Raw genomic sequence first — 17449 nt, 5'->3', positions numbered from 1 at the left:
CAGCCGGGGGGGGGGGGGGGGGGGGCTCGGCATTCGGGTTTTCTTCTCGGGGCCGTGGGGAGGACGAAGGAATGTTCTGGGCCGTCACCGGTAAGAACCTTGATGAAGGACAGAGTCACTTCCAGCGACGCCATCCCTAACCCCGTAGGCTGGCTCACTGTGCCCTGCCCCGCCTCGGGGTGAGTAAACATTTCCTCTTTTTGCCCCTGTGCCACACTTACCTCTAAAGGCATGTCCCCTGCTGGGTTTTACCGTGGCTTTGGCTTGTGAGGATGGTGAGTGCCTCCAGGGCAAGGACTGGGTCCCATTTACCTTCCAAGCCCCCAGGTCAGCAGCCTCTGACCAGAGCCAGCTTCTTGAATGAATGAATAAGTGGGTGAGTGAATAACTGAAACGACAATGACCTTCAAGCCCCGTGGGAAAGTGCTCTCGGTCTTTGCCAATCAATAGTGATCTGTGCCCCACTTTCTAAGTCACGCCCTAGATGGCGGTCGCCAGGCTCAGATGCATGCCACAGTGATCCGAGGACCAGACAGCTGGGCGGGGTGGGGGAGGGAGGCCGGAGAGGTCACAGGGCCCGGGGGCTCTTTTTTGGGGGTACGCCATTATTTTATTTTATTCTATTTTGTTTTGTTTTATTTTATATTATTATTATTTGTATTTATTTTATTTTTATTTTATTTTATTTTATTTTATTTTATTTTATTTTATTTTCTAGAACACCACAACGATCATTCTTATACCTACCTCCTCAGAGTCAATAGTGTTCACATTTTACTTTTATTTTTGCTTTTATTTGCTGGGGCATTTGAAAGTAAGATACAGACACGGTGACCCACTGACCCCCCCGAATACTCCAACAAATATCTTCTAACAATAGAGGCACTATGTCACCTAGCCACATTCTATACCTCAAATGAGAGGACACATTCCTCATATGATTAAATACGCGGTGCAGATTCAAACATCCAGAATTGTCCCCCAAGTCATTTTCATGGCATTTCCCCCCAAATCAGAATCCAAATGAGATTCATGCAGTGTTTTTTTTTGTTTGTTTGTTTTATTTGTATAGGATACATTTTAAGTCTCTTAACCTCGATGCGTGTCTCCTGTCTGCACCTTTTTTTGTTTGCATTTCTTTTCCCTGACATCGGCTGCTGGTCTAGAAGAGGCTAGAGGTCGTGACGAATGGCCCACACCCTGGAAGTACCCACCGTCCCCTCATCCGCCTGCCACTGGTTCCCAGCTGGGCCTGAACTCAGCCATTTGCATGGCTCCCCGGGTGCCATGAGGCACCATGGTCACATCAGAGGGCACCCGGCAGGAGGTCAGGCAGGTGGGGGCATCTGGATGACTCTGGACCCTTGCACACCTGTATCACCTGCCAGGCCTCCTCCAGCCAGAGTGCCGTCTCCCTCCCCGTGCCACACCCCCACTGCCTTCCCCCCTCAGGTCCAGGAAAAGCCCTGCACCCCCGCAGACTTTGCCTCCACCCCTACCCTGGTTCAACGTAACTTCCAGGTGGATGAAAACGTTCCACATCCCATCTAAAAATGCACACGTACATACAAACGTGAAACGAGAGAAGAAATACAGCTGGATGTCAGTGGACTTAACTGGGATGAGAAAGAGCCTCAAGCATGACCTGAAAAGCTGAAACCGTGCAGAGAAGAAGGCATAGATCTGACTAAATCAATCAGCTATAATGAAAAGTCAGACAAACTCTGGGGGGGAGAAAATGAACCATGAAAATTAACTTCTGACACTTCATAGCTCCAACCCGTGAGCTTTGATCTGTAGAACCGACACCCATAGTGAGAATTTGGGTTCTCTCTTGGGATACAACAAGCTATCCCCAAAGTAACGGCTCGTAAAGACAATCGTCGTAGGCATCTGCTCCTGATTCTGTGCCCGGACAGGGCTTGACATGGCCAAGTCTTCTGTTCGGTGACCCCGGTCACCAGCGAGGTCGCCACCATTCACCTGGCTGGCTGTTGGGAGCTCAGCCAGAGCCCTTAGCTGGAGCCTCAATTTTCTTCCTGAAGCTTCTCTTGGTGGCCAGACTGGGACTCTGACAGTGTGTTACCCCATGCGTGGCTGCCGGCTTCGAAGCGAACACGGGCAGGAGAGGGGAGGCTCCCTGACGGCTGAGCCCTAACACCCTCCCCGTGCTATTTCTGCCTCATTCTATCTGTTACAGGAGGTTGTACAAGTCGCCCAGATGCAAGGGGGGGAGGCATTGAACGCGGCATTGAATGGACGTGGTCCATTGGAAACACCCAAGTAACATTCTGCCACAATAAGAAATTAAACAAAATCCCAACCGAAAAATCGACTATTGGTAAGAATAAATAATTCATATAAGAAATACAAAAGGCCGGGGGTGCCCGGGTAGCTCAGTTGGTTAAACGTCTGACTTCGGCTCAGGACATGATCTCATGGCTTGTGAGTTTGAGCCCCGCGTCGGGCTCTGTGCTGACAGCTCGGAGCCTGGAGCCTGCTTCGGATTCTGTGTCTCCCTCTCTCTCTGCCCCTCCCCCGCTCTTGCTCTGTCTCTCTCTCTCTCTCTCTCTCTCTCTCTCCCTCAAAAATAAATAACCATTTAAAGAAAAAAAAAAAGAATTACAAATGGCCAACAGACAGCAAAATATAGCCAACCTAACTACTGTTGAAGAAACACGAATTTGAATTTCACCTAATGTCTCCCTACCAGAGGAAGGAAGAGGGCATTGACAGGATTCACAGAGCTCGGTTGGTGTGAAAATTTCTGTCAATCTTCTGGAGGGGCATTCTGATACAATGTATCAAGAATCCCTAAAAATAACGACGCTTTTGAGTCAGCAGTTCCACAGTTGGGATTTTCCAGAAGCTTTTAGTAAGGAAATACTTGTAAAAGTGTACAACGTTATTTCAAATAGTAAAAGACTAAAAGTAGATGAAATGAAGCGTTGCATTGATTTGGTCGGAATACAAGTCAGGAAATGACATCTCAGTGAGTTTGGCATTTAAGCCACTGACCTGGCATCAGAAAATACTTCCCAACCTCCCTGCCTTGTGTCATCCACAGACATTCACTTACTCATCTGTACCACAAATGTATCGAGTGCCGCTCGGGGAACAGTAGTTCCCTGCGCTCCAGCCCCTGCCTTTGGAGTGTTTTCACAGCCTTTGGAGAAAAATAAATACAAATATTAATTACTAAGTCTAACACGATATGAACAGCGCGGATGAATGCGCATTGACAAGCCCGCCTCTTCCATCCAGAAGGCAGCTACAATTAGGTCCAAAAATGAATAAAATCGTACCTAATGCTGGCAAAAATGAAGGCAGACAGGCTCCTGGGGGGAGCATATTAAGTGACGCACCGTCCTTGTCTTCCAATAGAAGCTCGATTAAAGAAATTATTATGTATCCATTAAATGGAGCTCTACATAACTGAATAGGGAATGATGTGAAACCATCGCCATGATATTGCTACACGAAATAAAAAGATTTCTTTTTATTCTATTTATTTGATTTTTAAAAAATTTGTTTATCTTCTAACTGAACAGTTTGGACAGCATGTCCCCAATTGTGTAAAGCGTATAAAAGGGAAACTTTTGGAAATATAAACAACCATTGTGTGGGTCGGAACATCTGGGGAGTGGTCTTTGGAGGGGGAAGAAAGACTCACTGCTTATTTTATGCCCTTGGGCACTGCCATGGACCCAATGTTTGTGTCCCCCACCCCCAAATTCATATGTTGAAATTCTAGCCCCCTCCCAATGTGACGATACTAGGAGGTGGGGCTTTTGGGGGGTGATTAGGTCACAAGGGTGGAGCCCTCGGGAATGGAATTAGTGTCCTTAGGTAAAAGACACCCCAGAGATCCCTCACCCCTTCCGCCAGGGAAGGATGGAGTGAGAACACTGCCGTCTGTGAACCAGGAAGCTGCTTTCTACCGGCCTTAGTCTTGGACTCACAGCCTCCAGAACTATAAGAAATAAATTGTTGTGTAAGCCACTCAGCCTATGGTGTTTTTGTTACAGCAGCCGAAATAAACTAAAACAGGCACCGTGAGAGTTTTTTTGGACTCGGTGTGTGTGTTTTATGAAAAAAACTGTAATAAAATATTTAAAATGTCTCAAAGACAGTGTTTTCACTAGGGCGTCTTAGGTTGCCTTTGAAATTCACTCATGGACTGCTCCGTTTGTTGGTTGATTCATTCAACAATTTGGTGGCAGTCACATCCCAGGTAGGAAGACGCAGAGGACTGGACTCAGAGTCTAGGGGATGACCCACGGGAGCAGGCCCGAACCAGCGGGGGTCTCAAGAGACAGTGACGCCCTGGGTCAGCTGAGTGCATGTTGTGGGGCCGTGGAGGGGGCAGCCGGCAGGTGAGGGGCTACAGGAAGGAGGGGCCATCTGAGATGGGCTTTGAGAGGGTGAGTGAGCTTCTGCCAGGTGAGGAAGGCCAGGGAGGAACTTGGCATCCAACAACACAAACAATTAATGTTTCCAAATCAGCTGACCTATTTGGCAGGGATGGGAAATTTACAAGCCAGAGGGAAGAGAGAAAAGAGGAGAGGCATCCAGATCGGGCAGAACATGGGAGGCATTTTGTAGCTCATCACAGAAGGAACCACACTTTTTCCCCCCCCTCAAAGAGAGCAGAAAGCTTCTCTCGCCATTCCCAGTCACCATGACAACCGAAGACCCTTCTGTTCATAGTGATGGGCTTTGTGTCTTCTGGAGTAGCTCGAGATGCGCGTGAGCCTAGGACATCCAGGTGGGCTCCCGTAAGGATGAACCACACCCTCTTTTAGATGCTGAAACACCTCTCAGTGACACAGTGGCAGACACCTGAGAAGTTCTGGTTGGACCTCTCACCTTTCTGTCATTCGGGGTCCCAGTTAACAGGACTGGCGTACCCATGGCTTGATTCCTGGAGGTGTGACCCTGGGCGAGTCACTTTTCTCTCTCTGAAGAACTAGCATCCCAGGATCAACCAACTCTCAGGATTGGTCCAAAGATTCATGTGACATTGACCTTCCTCTGGTGCCACCCATATGAAGCTCATCATCATCACGTGCCTGAGCTCTGTCCCCCATGCACGTAGGTGAAGGCTGGCCACCCAGGCACCTGTGGACAACAGCCATGTCAAGCCCCACCGTGCTCTTTCTCTCCTGCGTCTTAAGTGTCCTTCAGCCAAGTCCCCTTACTGGTTCCTACAGCCACTGCCTCAGGTCAACGTTCATCATCTCTCCCTTTGGACCAGATCACCAATGATGTGTCTGCTCGGATACTTCCTTCACACAAGGGAAGACGTCAAGCTTTTCTGAAAACACAAATCTGACTATGTCTTTCTCCTGCTTGCCGTCCTTCCGTGGTTCCAAGTTACCCAAAGGGCAATCAGAACTCTTTTGAGGGTACACAAGGACCTTCCTGGCTGGCACCAGTCTACCCCACAGACTCAGTTTTCGACTTTCCAACCCCTGTACTTGGTGCCCAGTAAAAGTGATCACTGATCGGTCCTGAAGCATGCCATGTTTCCTCCTGCCTCCTGCCCTCCGCAGGCTCTTCCCACTGCCTGGCAATATGCCCTTCAATCCCTGCCTTTGTCTGGAAGAGTTACCTCCAGGGTTATGGCCCTTCCGCACCGCCCCGATACCGGCCTCCCGGGCTGGGTTAGGTGGCCCTGGTCTGTGCTCCCATAGCTCTTGGAGCTACCTCAGCCATCACAGTTAGCGCAGCAGCCTGGGCAGCTGAAAGGGCCTGGTTCGGGGAAGGCACTAATCGAATGACGGAATGGATGACCCCACGCCAACCTGGTGTACGAGTGAAAGCCCTTTGCTTCTAGCTCCAGATACAGCAGCCCGTGCCTGGGAGCTTGCATGGCCCGTGGACATGACTGGGGTGTCACCTTCCTCTCTGGGAGCAAGTTTTCCTTCCAAGGCCCTTTCCAGATGTATGGAACATGGGGGGGGGGGGTGGTTAGCATCTTCCCATTATCAGAAGAGAGATTATGTCTGAATACATAGATTTCCCCTATGAGTGGCCATGTTCAAATTAACTTCACAGGGGGGCGCCTGGGTGGCTCAGTCGGTTAAGCATCCAACTTCAGCTCAGGTCACGATCTCACGGTCTGTGAGTCCGTGAGTTCGAGCCCTGCGTCAGGCTCTGGGCTGACGGCTCAGAGCCTGGAGCCTGCTTCCGATTCTGTGTCTCCCTCTCTCTCTGCCCCTCCCCCGTTCATGCTCTGTCTCTGTCTCAAAAATAAATAAACGTTAAAAAAAAAAATTAAAAAAAAAAAATTAACTTCACAGGGCTTCTGTGGACCAGTGGGCCCCAGAACACATCTTGTGAGTTCTGCCTCTGTACCTGTTTTGCTGATGGGGCAACTGACAGCAAGAGACTTCAGGCCCCAGGCCCGCTGGTGGACGGGGCCAATCCTGAGGTCGTCCCAGCATGCCTTGCCCTCTGGGCGCGGCCCGACTCTTCTCTTCTCTCCACGTGGACCTTTACGGATCTCAAAACTCTCAGAGATGGGACTATTGCTCATACTTTCACAGAGGAGGAAACAGACCCAAAGAAGTGCAGCGTCCCAAGGTGAGAAGGGTCCTCAAACTGAGGCCATACACCTGCAGCTGAGACACACACACACACACACACACACACACACACAGCCCATATCCCGAAAAGCAAAGAAACCTATTTCTGGAGACTTTAAAGGGCAAAGACACATGGAGATTGCCGGGATCTTAGAGGCCAGAAGGAAGTACAGAGCAGAAAGCCAGGCAGGAATTACTGAAGGAACATGAAGTAATACATTCCCTAAGTGGTGTTTACATGCCTAAAATTCCACCATGACCCTCCAGAAAGCACTTCTTCTTCCTGACCTACTTATTTCCTTCTAAAAACCGAATGACTCTAAAAGTAAATATCCTGTGCTATCTGGAAGTCAACATCATAGACAGCATGGTCCGCGTCCACATGCAATGTTTAGGAAACACGTGTAATGCTCTATCTTTAATACAAAGGAGGAATCAAAGGAAAACGACTTGTAGCACGCCGATTTGGATCGCACTGTGCAAATACCTGGGCCCGGCCGCACTGAAAAACCATAACAAAGCAGTCAGCTTGCCCACACCTATAAATAAAAAATCACCACGAGCACAATTACAAACACAGACCGACATGGGTGTGTTTGCCAGTGACTCAAAGCGCTTCTGTGGGTGATGTGATTTTCCAAAACAGTGAACAATTCTTGGAAAAACCCCAGAAGCCGACAAAGCACAAACGTCCCTTGATGGGTACGGTAGTTGCATTCTAGAAACTTCAGGGAATGTGAAAACCCTGCAAAACCCCCTCGGGTGTCTATGTAAAAGGGAAGTAGCCTCTGAGCTCAGATCCCTAGAAAACACGATTTTGCTTGCGTGGATGGCCAGCGGGAGATTTTTCAGTCGGGTGGGCTGTGGAGGGATCTGTGTTGTATGGTAAACGAGCCAAGCAGGGAAGGGCAGCGTGCCCAGGGCATGGTACGTGAGCGTGGAGGCAGATAAATAGGATAGTAAATATTATCACTGTCACTTGCATACTTTTTACCATGTGTCAGGGGCTGTTCTAAATGCTTCTGATAGATATATAGATATAGATGATACATATAGATATAGATATAGATATAGATATAGATATAGATATAGATATAGATATATACACATATGTATAAATACACACACACACATATATATATATTTTAAATTTTTTTTAACATTTATTTATTTTTGAGAGACAGAGGCAGAGTATGAGCAGGGGAGGGGCAGAGAGAGAGGGAAACACAGAATCCGAAGCAGGCTTCGGGCTCCGAGCTGTCGGCACAGAGCCCGACACGGGGCTGGATCAAACTCCCAAACCTCAAGATCGTGACCTGAGCCGAAGTCGGACACTCAACTGACTGAGCCACCCAGGTGCCCATATATATATATATATATATATATATATATATATATATATATATATTTTAAGTTTATTTAATTTAAGAGAGAGAGAGGGAGAGAGAATGAGTGGGGGAGGGGCAGAGAGCGAGGGTGAGAGAGAATCCTAAGCAGGCTCTATGCTGTCAGCCCAGAGCCCAACGCAGGGCTCGATCTCACAAACCGTGGAGCCATGATCTGAGCCGAAATCGAGAGTCGGACACATACCCAAATGAGCCACCCAGGCGCCCCTAAACGCTTCTCATAGATTAACTCATTGAACCCTCACAAAAACCCTATGAGGCTGGTCTTACGAACGTACCCATTTTACAAATGAGGAAACTGAGGCACAGGGTGCTCACAGGACTGCCTTGGGGTCACGCCAATGAAAGGTGTTTAGTTAACCACAACAAATGCCCATGAGTCCCCACCATATGCGGGGGGGTGGGGGGAGCCGTGGGGAGCGTGGAAATTCGTCCTGCTCGGGGTCCACGGGACAGAGAGCTAATGCTTCCTGAGCACCTGTTCTGCCGCAGGTTCTGTGCCGGACGGCACAGCAGCAAGTCCTCTCAAAGGCATCTCGGCTCTGTCCCTTCCCTCCACGGGCACTGCCCACCCCAGGCCGGGACTGTCTCTCACGGGGACAGATGCCATGGTCTCCTCACTGACCCGGACATTTCCAACCTCACCGCCACACCTCCACACGGCAGTCAGACGCATCTCCCCACTGCCCCCCACTGCAGACCTCGGGGTCGCTCCTCACCCTGGACGGGGCCCGAGCTCCTGGTCAGCCCTCCTGCCTCCCTCACAAGCCCGCCCAGCCTTCCCCCCCACCAGAACTCCAGCCCCCTGGCCTTCGCCCCGTCCCATCCCACCCGCAGGGGGTGCTTCTGGCCATGGCCGTTCCTTCCTGCCCTTCGGGCAGATCTCAGAGCTGAACCGAGGCCCCTGATGGCGCTAGGGCCGGCCACCCACCCTCCCCTCACTCTGGCTCCCTTCTCGCTCGTCCGGCAGCTCAGTATCACGAAGTCGTGTCACCTGCCTCCTCTGGAGTCCACGGGCCACCGGGGCAAACACTGGTTCTCTAAGGCACCCCGGATTCTCCGTGCGGGTGCACAGCCGGCCTCCACGTAGCCGGCTACACGGGTGAACGAGTGAGTGGGAAATAACAGAGCCCCACATTTGATGCCCACGCAGCTTGTGAGGTGAACGTTATCATGCTGCTCTTGCGAGGGAGCCTGTGACGGCCTCGATGAGTCTACTGCCGCTGGACCCGGACCCAGCCCAGCCCCTGGGTGGTCCTCCAGCCCAGGAAGTGGGGGTGGCTTTCACAGGAGCGGGGGGCACCCACACATGAGGCTGGGCGGCCGGGCGGGGAGGCCTCCGGGGGCTCCGACCTGCACTCCTTCCCAGAGTAGATTCCTCAGGCTTGACTCACCCCCTTCCCAGGAAAACGTGAAGCATCGCCTTGAGAAGGTTCCAGAAGGGCTACTGCGTCCGTGGGCCGTACAGCGGCCCCTGTGGCTCCGCGCATTTGGGAGTCAGCCCCGGGAGAAGCGATGCCTCGTCGCTTGGCTCCCCAGTTAGATGACTTAATAGAACCCCGCTGGTAAATCCCTGTGGGGCCTCATTAGGCCCAGGCCCAAAACCTTGGGCCCGTTGTTTCTTCAGCCAAGACTCGGGGTTTGCCAAATTCCAGCCAGAGGACGACACCCACAAGCCCAGAGCGGAGAGTGAAGTCATCAACTGGGGAGGGAAGCGGGAGACAGGACAGGTAAGCTGGCAGAGAGCGTGGGCTCAGGTGGTCGGCCTCTCAACTCCTCCCACCTGCAGGCAGCCAGACTTCCTTCCGTCCTCGGTTTACCTCACTGGAAAATAGAATGGGCCTGGGCGTGTCCATCACCGGACATGTCCCCGGATTGCTACGCAATTAAAGGAGAGAGCAATGTGAAGCAACCGCCTCTCCCTTAGTCTGAGAGTCTCTCCCACATGAGTGAGACCCTGGGATCTGTCCCCAATGCGGGGACGCCTGTACGCCCAAATCGTGTGGCTGTTCGTTCAAAGAAGGAACCGGCCTGAACCTTGTTCTCCCTCATCTTGGGAAGGCAGCCTGCTCATCCTGGGCTTGGGAAGAGAGCTGCAGTATCACCCCGGGGCCAAGACAATGGTTCGGGGCTGGGAGGCAGGCAAGGGGAGGGAAGGGGGAGGAGGAAGCAGGGCCTGTGCATTTTGCCCGGACTTTATCGCTGGCAGAGTGCTGTGACATTCTGTACCTCGCTTGTGCCTCACAAACAACTCGGGGGCAAAGTAATATTAAGTCCGTTATGCGCTTGAACACACAGAGGCACAGAGAGGTGAGGTGGCCTGTTCCAGGGCGCACAGCTACCAGGACTCAAACCCAGGTCTTCGGATTCCAAGCCCGGGCTCTTCTCTCCTGCTCTGAGCATGTTCCAGAGCATTTGGCGTCGTAACTGGTAGCTGGAGAAGGACTACAGGTGTGGTGAAGACGACACGGGGCTGGATATGGACCCTGACCCAGCTGTCTAAGGCCTTTAGTGACCCTGGTCCAGCCAAACATGAGCCTCCGCTCCCGCCTCTGGAGTGGAAATTATACATACTCTTGCGGTGGCCGTAACAATTAAAAGGCACACACATCTAAACAGGGCTCGGCACTGGGCTTGGCACATACTCGGTGCTGTACCGAAAGCTGCGGTCTTCAAAGAGTGACAGATGGTTCATGCCTCTCAACTTTCTCCCACTGAACACGCAGGAGAGGTGATGACGTCGGTGATGCACTGCTGGGAGGAAATCTCACGTTTGCACAATTCTTATCAAAGGGGCTGTAGCCGCACCCCTGGGTCCCCTCTCAGGATGCAGGTGGAATGAGAACATCATCATTACAAGGTCACCTTGAGTCAACAACACGCCATTCTGGGGCGCCTGGGTGGCTCGGTTGGCTAATCGACTGACTTCGGCTCAGGTCATGATCTCACAGCTTACGGGTTCCAGCCCCGCGTCAGGCTCTGTGCTGACAGCTCAGGGCCTGGAGCCTGCTTCGTATTCTGTGTCTCCCTCTCTCTCTGCCCCTCCCCTGCTCACGCTCTGTCTCTCTCTCTCAAAAATAAATAAACGTTAAAAAAAAAAAATACAACCCACCATCCCCACAGGCTATGTAATAAAGTGGTCCAGTGAGCCAGCCCTAAGACCCAGGCTGCCTGCATTCAAACCCAAGCCCTATTGGTGAGCCTCGCGATGTAGAGAAGCTTCTTTGAACTTTACTCGTCCCTGCTCAGTCAGCTATAAGTGGGGTCATAATCCGACCTACCTCCCAGGGCTGCAGTGAGGATTCCGAAAGGTAGCATGTGTGTTTCGTAAAAGGATTTTTATTATTCCCCCAAAGCAGCAGATATTTTGTACCTTCACAGTTAATAGTGATAGCACTTAAAAAATTTTTTTTAATGTTTATTTATTTTTGAGAGAGAGAGAGACAGAGTACGAGCGGGAGAGGGGCAGAGAGAGAGAGAGAGAGGGATACACAGAATTGGAAGTAGGATCCAGGCTCTGAGCCGTCAGCACAGAGCCTGACTTGGGGCTCGAACTCACGAACTGCAAGATCATGACCTGAAGTCAGACTCTCATCCAACTGAGCCACCCAAGCACCCCAATAGTGATAGCATTTTAGTATGCATGCATTAACAGCCACTCCAGTGCAGAAGGGGTTAGCGATGCGATCCCTTTCAGGTTAAGTTTGGGACCATCTATCTATTTCTGGTCCATAGACTGTGAGCACAGGTGACTGGGTGTCAGTTTCAAGCCCTCATGCTCCCTCCCTTTTCTCACCTACAGCGACCTTGCTGGCCACTGCGCTCCCAGTGGCACAGGTACTACAAGGGGGAGGGCCCCCTGACTCAGATCTGCCTTTGATCTAAGCAAGAAATCACTTATTAGGAGAAGTCCCCGGGACATCGAGGATTTTTGTCATTGCTGCATAGCCTGGCCAAACCCGCCTAATACAGTGAGACGTATCAATCCTGACTCTGGCAAAAGAAATTCCTAGTGGTGAAATCCCAGAACTTGTGAGCGAGATCGTTCGGGTTTGGGTCGTATTGCTCAAGCTGCACTGGACTGTGCAGAAGTAAAACCCCAAAAATCAGTGCTTTAAACCACAAAGTTTTATTTCTTACCTGCCCTGTGTGTCTGGTAGACTGGGTGAGGGTCACAAACTATGTTGTCCTACCTTTCGGGGCTGACAGGACCACCCCATCAGGAGCGTGGCCGCTCACTGTCGCAGGGGGAGTGACCTGCCCCGGCTCTTAAAGCTCCAGCTTGGAAGCCCCACCCACCACTTCCTGGTCGCACCTCATTGGCCAAGCCGGGTCACATGGCCACACCTTGCTTCCAGTGGCCGCGAGTCCTGCTTCTCGAGTACCCTAAGTCTGGCCAGAGAAGGGGAACACCTAGCAGATGACATCAATGAGAGCCTGCAAGTTATAGAAGAGCCACCGTTATCTTGCCTGCTCCCCTCACCTTGACTTGAGCCTTATGCTCAAGCTTCTTTGGACTCATTGCCTCAGTTACCCTAACTCTACAGAGTTCTCTCTGGCTGTCTGAAACCCCATCGGCATCCTCCAGGGAGAAGGCTCTCCCCACACGTTTGCCTCCATTAGCAGACCGAGAACCTCTCAAGGTCAAGGACAGCGTCTTGTTCCCGTTTCCCCACTTCCCAGGCCGGCAGAGCTCCTGAACTATTTCTGAGTGAATGAATTCTTGTTGGGTGTTTGGGCAGAGGCAAGTGCTCCCGGATAGCCAGTGTCAGCCTCTTCAGACTCCCACCGAGGTCGGGAGCCACGGCAGAGGCAAGGCTTGCTTGCCTCCGAGGGCTGTTTTGACACGTGCTGTTGCAATTTAAGTCATGAGCATGGTAGCAAAAAGCCCAGTGGAAATCACTTCCTGACGATTCAATCTGTTGTTTTTTTTTTAAATTTTTTTTTTAAACGTTTATTTATTTTTGAGACAGAGAGAGACAGAGCATGAACAGGGGAGGGTCAGAGAGAGGGAGACACAGAATCTGAAACAGGCTCCAGGCTCTGAGCTGTCAGCACAGAGCCCGACGCGGGGCTCGAACTCACGGACCACGAGATCATGACCTGAGCCAAAGTCGGACGCTTAACCGACTGAGCCACCCAGGCGCCCCGATTCAATCTGGTTTTAAGCCTTGTCTGGGATCCTGGCCCGGCCACTGGCTCACCACCTGCCGTGGGCAAGTTCTGTCCCCTGTCCCGGACGTGGGTATGTCCGGGAGCGGGGAGGGAAGGACCCGCTCAGCTTCCAGGTTGCAGGAGCCCATGTGGCCCAGCCTCCTGCCCAAAGAACCCTGGGCCTCCAGCTGCTTCGGAGATGCACGAAGCCTATGGGTATTCACTCTCAGAACGTCATGCTGTGGGTGTTCACTCTCAGAACTCCTTCATGCACGACGTCTGCTCACCCAGGGCCCCCGGGGCTCGAGTAGCCCCGTGATATGTCAGACCTGATCTAAGCCTCTGCTCTCTCGGTGGGCTTTTGTGGTTTCTGGAGAAGCCAGGGGAGCTGGGGCTGCTGGGGCTTCAGTGAGCGCCCAGAGCAGGGCCACGTCTCCCAGGACCAGAGCACATCCCCCTGTTTCGTCCCACCTCCCTGGGCCACCTCCCTCCCCGCCACCCCGCCTGTCCCTGAAGACACTTTGCTCCAAGTAGCAGAGGGCTGTGACTATAGCTTTACTCGGCCTGTTTTGTCTCTTTTTGCTGTGGAGGAGTCATTCGTATGCAAAATATGTACTGAGCGTCCCCTATGTTCCAGGCACTGTTTTACGCACAGAGGACACGGTAGTGACAAAGACAGCTGGGGTTCCTGTCCTCCCGGCCTTTCAGCCTCCTGTGGAAACCAGGCAACAGACGAGCTAGCGGAAACACCTTCTTCCATCAGTGCTGACCGCCACGGAGCAAACGGGAAACAGGTTCGTGTGACAGAGGAGAATGTAGTGTGGGCATCTTTGGATAGAGGCCATCTGGGAAGCCCTGCTATGTGGCTCAGAGTTGAACTGAGATCTGGATGGCATCAGTGCCCTGGCTGAGGAAGGCGGGCACGCCCAAGGTGTGCCCCTTGGGCAGGGGATTTGTAGGGAAAGAGAAAAAATTAACACGGGTTGAGAATGTATCACGTGCCAGGTTTTTAACATACAGTGTTTTACTTAATCCTCCTAAGACATTAATGAGGTAGGATGGTTTATGTCTATTCTAAAGATGGGAAAACTGAGGCTTAGGGGAGGAAGTGACTTGCCAGAAGTCACTCAGCGGGGAAGTGGGACTCAGGATGTGAACTCAGTCCCTGTGGTAGCGCATAGAGGTCTCAGTCGTTGGGGCCTTAACGTTGCTTTGTGTATCAGATTACTTTATTCCACTGACAATCTGGACTTGTGTCTGTTGCCCTGTGCACTGTTGGGTGTTTAAAAGCATCGCTGGCTTCTACTAGAGATACCGGTAGAATCAGATACATCTCTTTAGTTGGAAAGACTGAAAATGTCTTCGGACATTGCAAAATGTCCCCTGGAGGCCAAATCACCCCAGTTCGGAGCCACTGGCCCAGAGCTTCCATGACTGTATCTTGGGGAAGACATTTCTAACCTGTGGAAGGTGAAGGGCTACGCCCTGTCTCGACAGGCCACCTACAACAGGCTGAGCTCTCCAGATTAGCTCAGACCTTTCCTTCTTTTCCAGAAAGATGTAACCAGTCGCCCACGGGACATCTCCAAGACCATGTACCCCACGTACCGCAACTTGCTTGAAACCAGGTTCAGAATCTCTCTGTCAACCCCCCTAGTGTGTCCCGTCTCTGCGAATAGCTTCTCCAGGCTTAGATTTGCTCAAGCCGGAAACTTAGGCATCGTCCTCACTCCTCCCTCTTTCTCGTCCACCTCAGGCAGCCAACTGAATCGTGTCGATTCTGTCTCGGAGCCGTCCGCTCTCCTCGGTTCCTATTGGGACCACTGGCTCAGTTATGCATACCGTGCCCTGCATAGGGCACTTTGAATCTTCCAATATTCCTAAGGAAAGAGCTCTCAGGACCAAACAAGACAAAAGACTAGAAATCCAAAACTGGGCAAAAGATACCAATAGAAAGTTTTTAGTACAAAATACAGACCGCTCTCAAACACATGAAGAAGGCGCATAGCTTGACACAACATAAAAGATGATCAAATCAAACAGTACTGAGGGACCACTTCTCACCTATCAGATTGGTTTTAAAAATTAAATATTAACAACACGTTCTGTTGGTGACACTGGGCGGAAACTGGATTATTGCTGGTGAGACTGTAAATCGGTACAAGTTTATGGAGGGCAGTTTGGCAATACTAGGAAAGTTATAAAAGCTTTTACCCTTTGAACCAGCAATCCCACTTTGGGGGATTTTACCCAACTGGAAATCTTGCTCAGTTACCAAGTGACACGCGATATTGCAGCATTGTTTGTGGTGAAAAGCTGGAAACATACCTAGTATCTATCACGTGAACACTAATCAGATTCTCTAGTGATCCATTCAGTGGAATGCACGTAATGTCAAAAAAACACTAAGATATTCTTTATGTGTTATGAGTGTCAGGGACTATTGTTACTTGAAATAAACACGGTGCAAGGTGATGTAAACAACGTGCTAATTTTCACACAATAGAAGCAGGGGTGATGATCAGGGAGGGGGAGCCCGGCTGGCTCAGTGGGTAGAGCATGCAACTCTTGATCTCAAGGCTGGGAGTTCAAACCCCACATTGGGTGTGGAGCCTGCTTAAAAAAAAAAAAAAAAAAAAAAAAAATCATGATTACAAAAATAAACTTCTTCCGCGAAGTGGGGTGATAATCGTAGATGTTCATATAGGAGTGTGTTTTCTCCGGGAAACTCAGAACGGATATACACAAAAGTAAGATAAATGGTTTTTTATGGTGGGCGGGGCGGGGGTGGGGGTTGGGAGCACAATGGAGAGACAGGAGTGGGAATAAGAAATTTTCACGCGTACTGCTTTATATCGCTTATTTGTTAAGCTATTAGAATATATTCCTTATCCAAGTTGACTTAACGTTGAAACATTAGCAAAATTAGCACAAAAGCGGTACAAAGGAGAGGGAACCTAAGTGAGAGGGGAGAGAAGGCTCCTGAACCCCCGTGATGAACCCACTCAGGCCCCTTGGGTTCTTGGCCCACAGGCAAGGAGCTGGTGGAGATAATGCAGGGTTTAAAGCTCCCGGTTCTGCTAGAACAAACAACCCCAGACCATCCAGGCAGCCCTGAGTCAGCACCCAGCCCTGTCTCTGCATGCGAAGAAATGACTACAGATGAGTCCGGGAAGAACGTGTTCCTACCCCAAGCTGACCTGTGTGGGCCAAAACACAGGTGTTTCCCAACCACCGGAGGAACCACACAACTGTCCGTGGTGGAAGCCAAGGCTGGGTCCCAGAGTCAATGCCAAATGGGGGCCGAGGATGTTGCCTGGATAACTCAGCAAGGGCAGAGGAGAAAGAAAGCTTCTGTAATTGTCAGCCTCATGGGATCACAGTGTGGCTGAATGGAAGATTCCAGCTCTGTCTCTTAACAGTCACTGAAAGGTCCTGATAAGTCGCTTTTACTCTCAGAAATCAGTTTCCCCAACCTGTAGGATGGGTATACTTGTGCCTAGCTTGCGAGATTGTTGGGAGGTCAGAAACAAGGTGTGTCAAGAGCTTAGTCTTCTGTGCTAAGTTCTGGGTAACTTAACACAGGATCTTTCAACATGGAACTTTCAGCTCTACCTGGAGGAGACCTATGCCCTCAGAGAGAGGGCTCTGAGATAGTACCTAGCTATTCACTAGCTTTACTGGGTTTAACCAAGGAACCAGCTCAGGGATGACAAATGCCCTAACCGTGTGTATATGCTCCCATTTTTGTTCTTTGCCCAGGGCAGACATCACTAGTTGTTATGAAGGCCAGACATCACTAGTCGATATGACACAGAGAATTCTCAATACAATATACTCCAGGTGGCCATTTCTCATCCACCACCAGGCGGGAGAGATGAAATCCATTTATCCACTCCAGACTGGTCTTCAACGCCCCATTACAATTTTGCCCACGGTATCGCTGATTCCATGAGAAAGTAAAAAAAAAAATTTAATGTTTATTCATTTTTGAGAGACAGAGAGAGACAGAGCATAAGCAGGGGAGGGGCAGAGAGAGAGGGAGACACAGAATCCAAAGCAGGCTCCAGGCTCTTAGCAGACTTTGAGGTCAGTATTAGTATTCCTATTATTAGGGATAATTTGTCACCTATTATACAGGTGACAAAACTAAGGCTCAGAGAGTTAAAATGGCTGCTTCTCCAAGGTCCCTGAACTGGTAAGCTGATTGAAGGAATTTCTTGCCTGTTTAAATAACTGGTAGGTGGCAGGACAGACCCCTCCAAACTAAACCTGTCTGGGTCAGACTTCTGCCCCATG

This window comes from Panthera pardus, unplaced genomic scaffold (genome assembly GCF_024362965.1).
Source record: "Panthera pardus isolate Hobbes unplaced genomic scaffold, ASM2436296v1 HiC_scaffold_7, whole genome shotgun sequence".
In the NCBI taxonomy this organism is placed as follows: domain Eukaryota; kingdom Metazoa; phylum Chordata; class Mammalia; order Carnivora; family Felidae; genus Panthera; species Panthera pardus.
The sequence above is the reverse complement of the archived record's forward strand: the minus strand, read 5'-3'. Positions refer to the sequence as shown.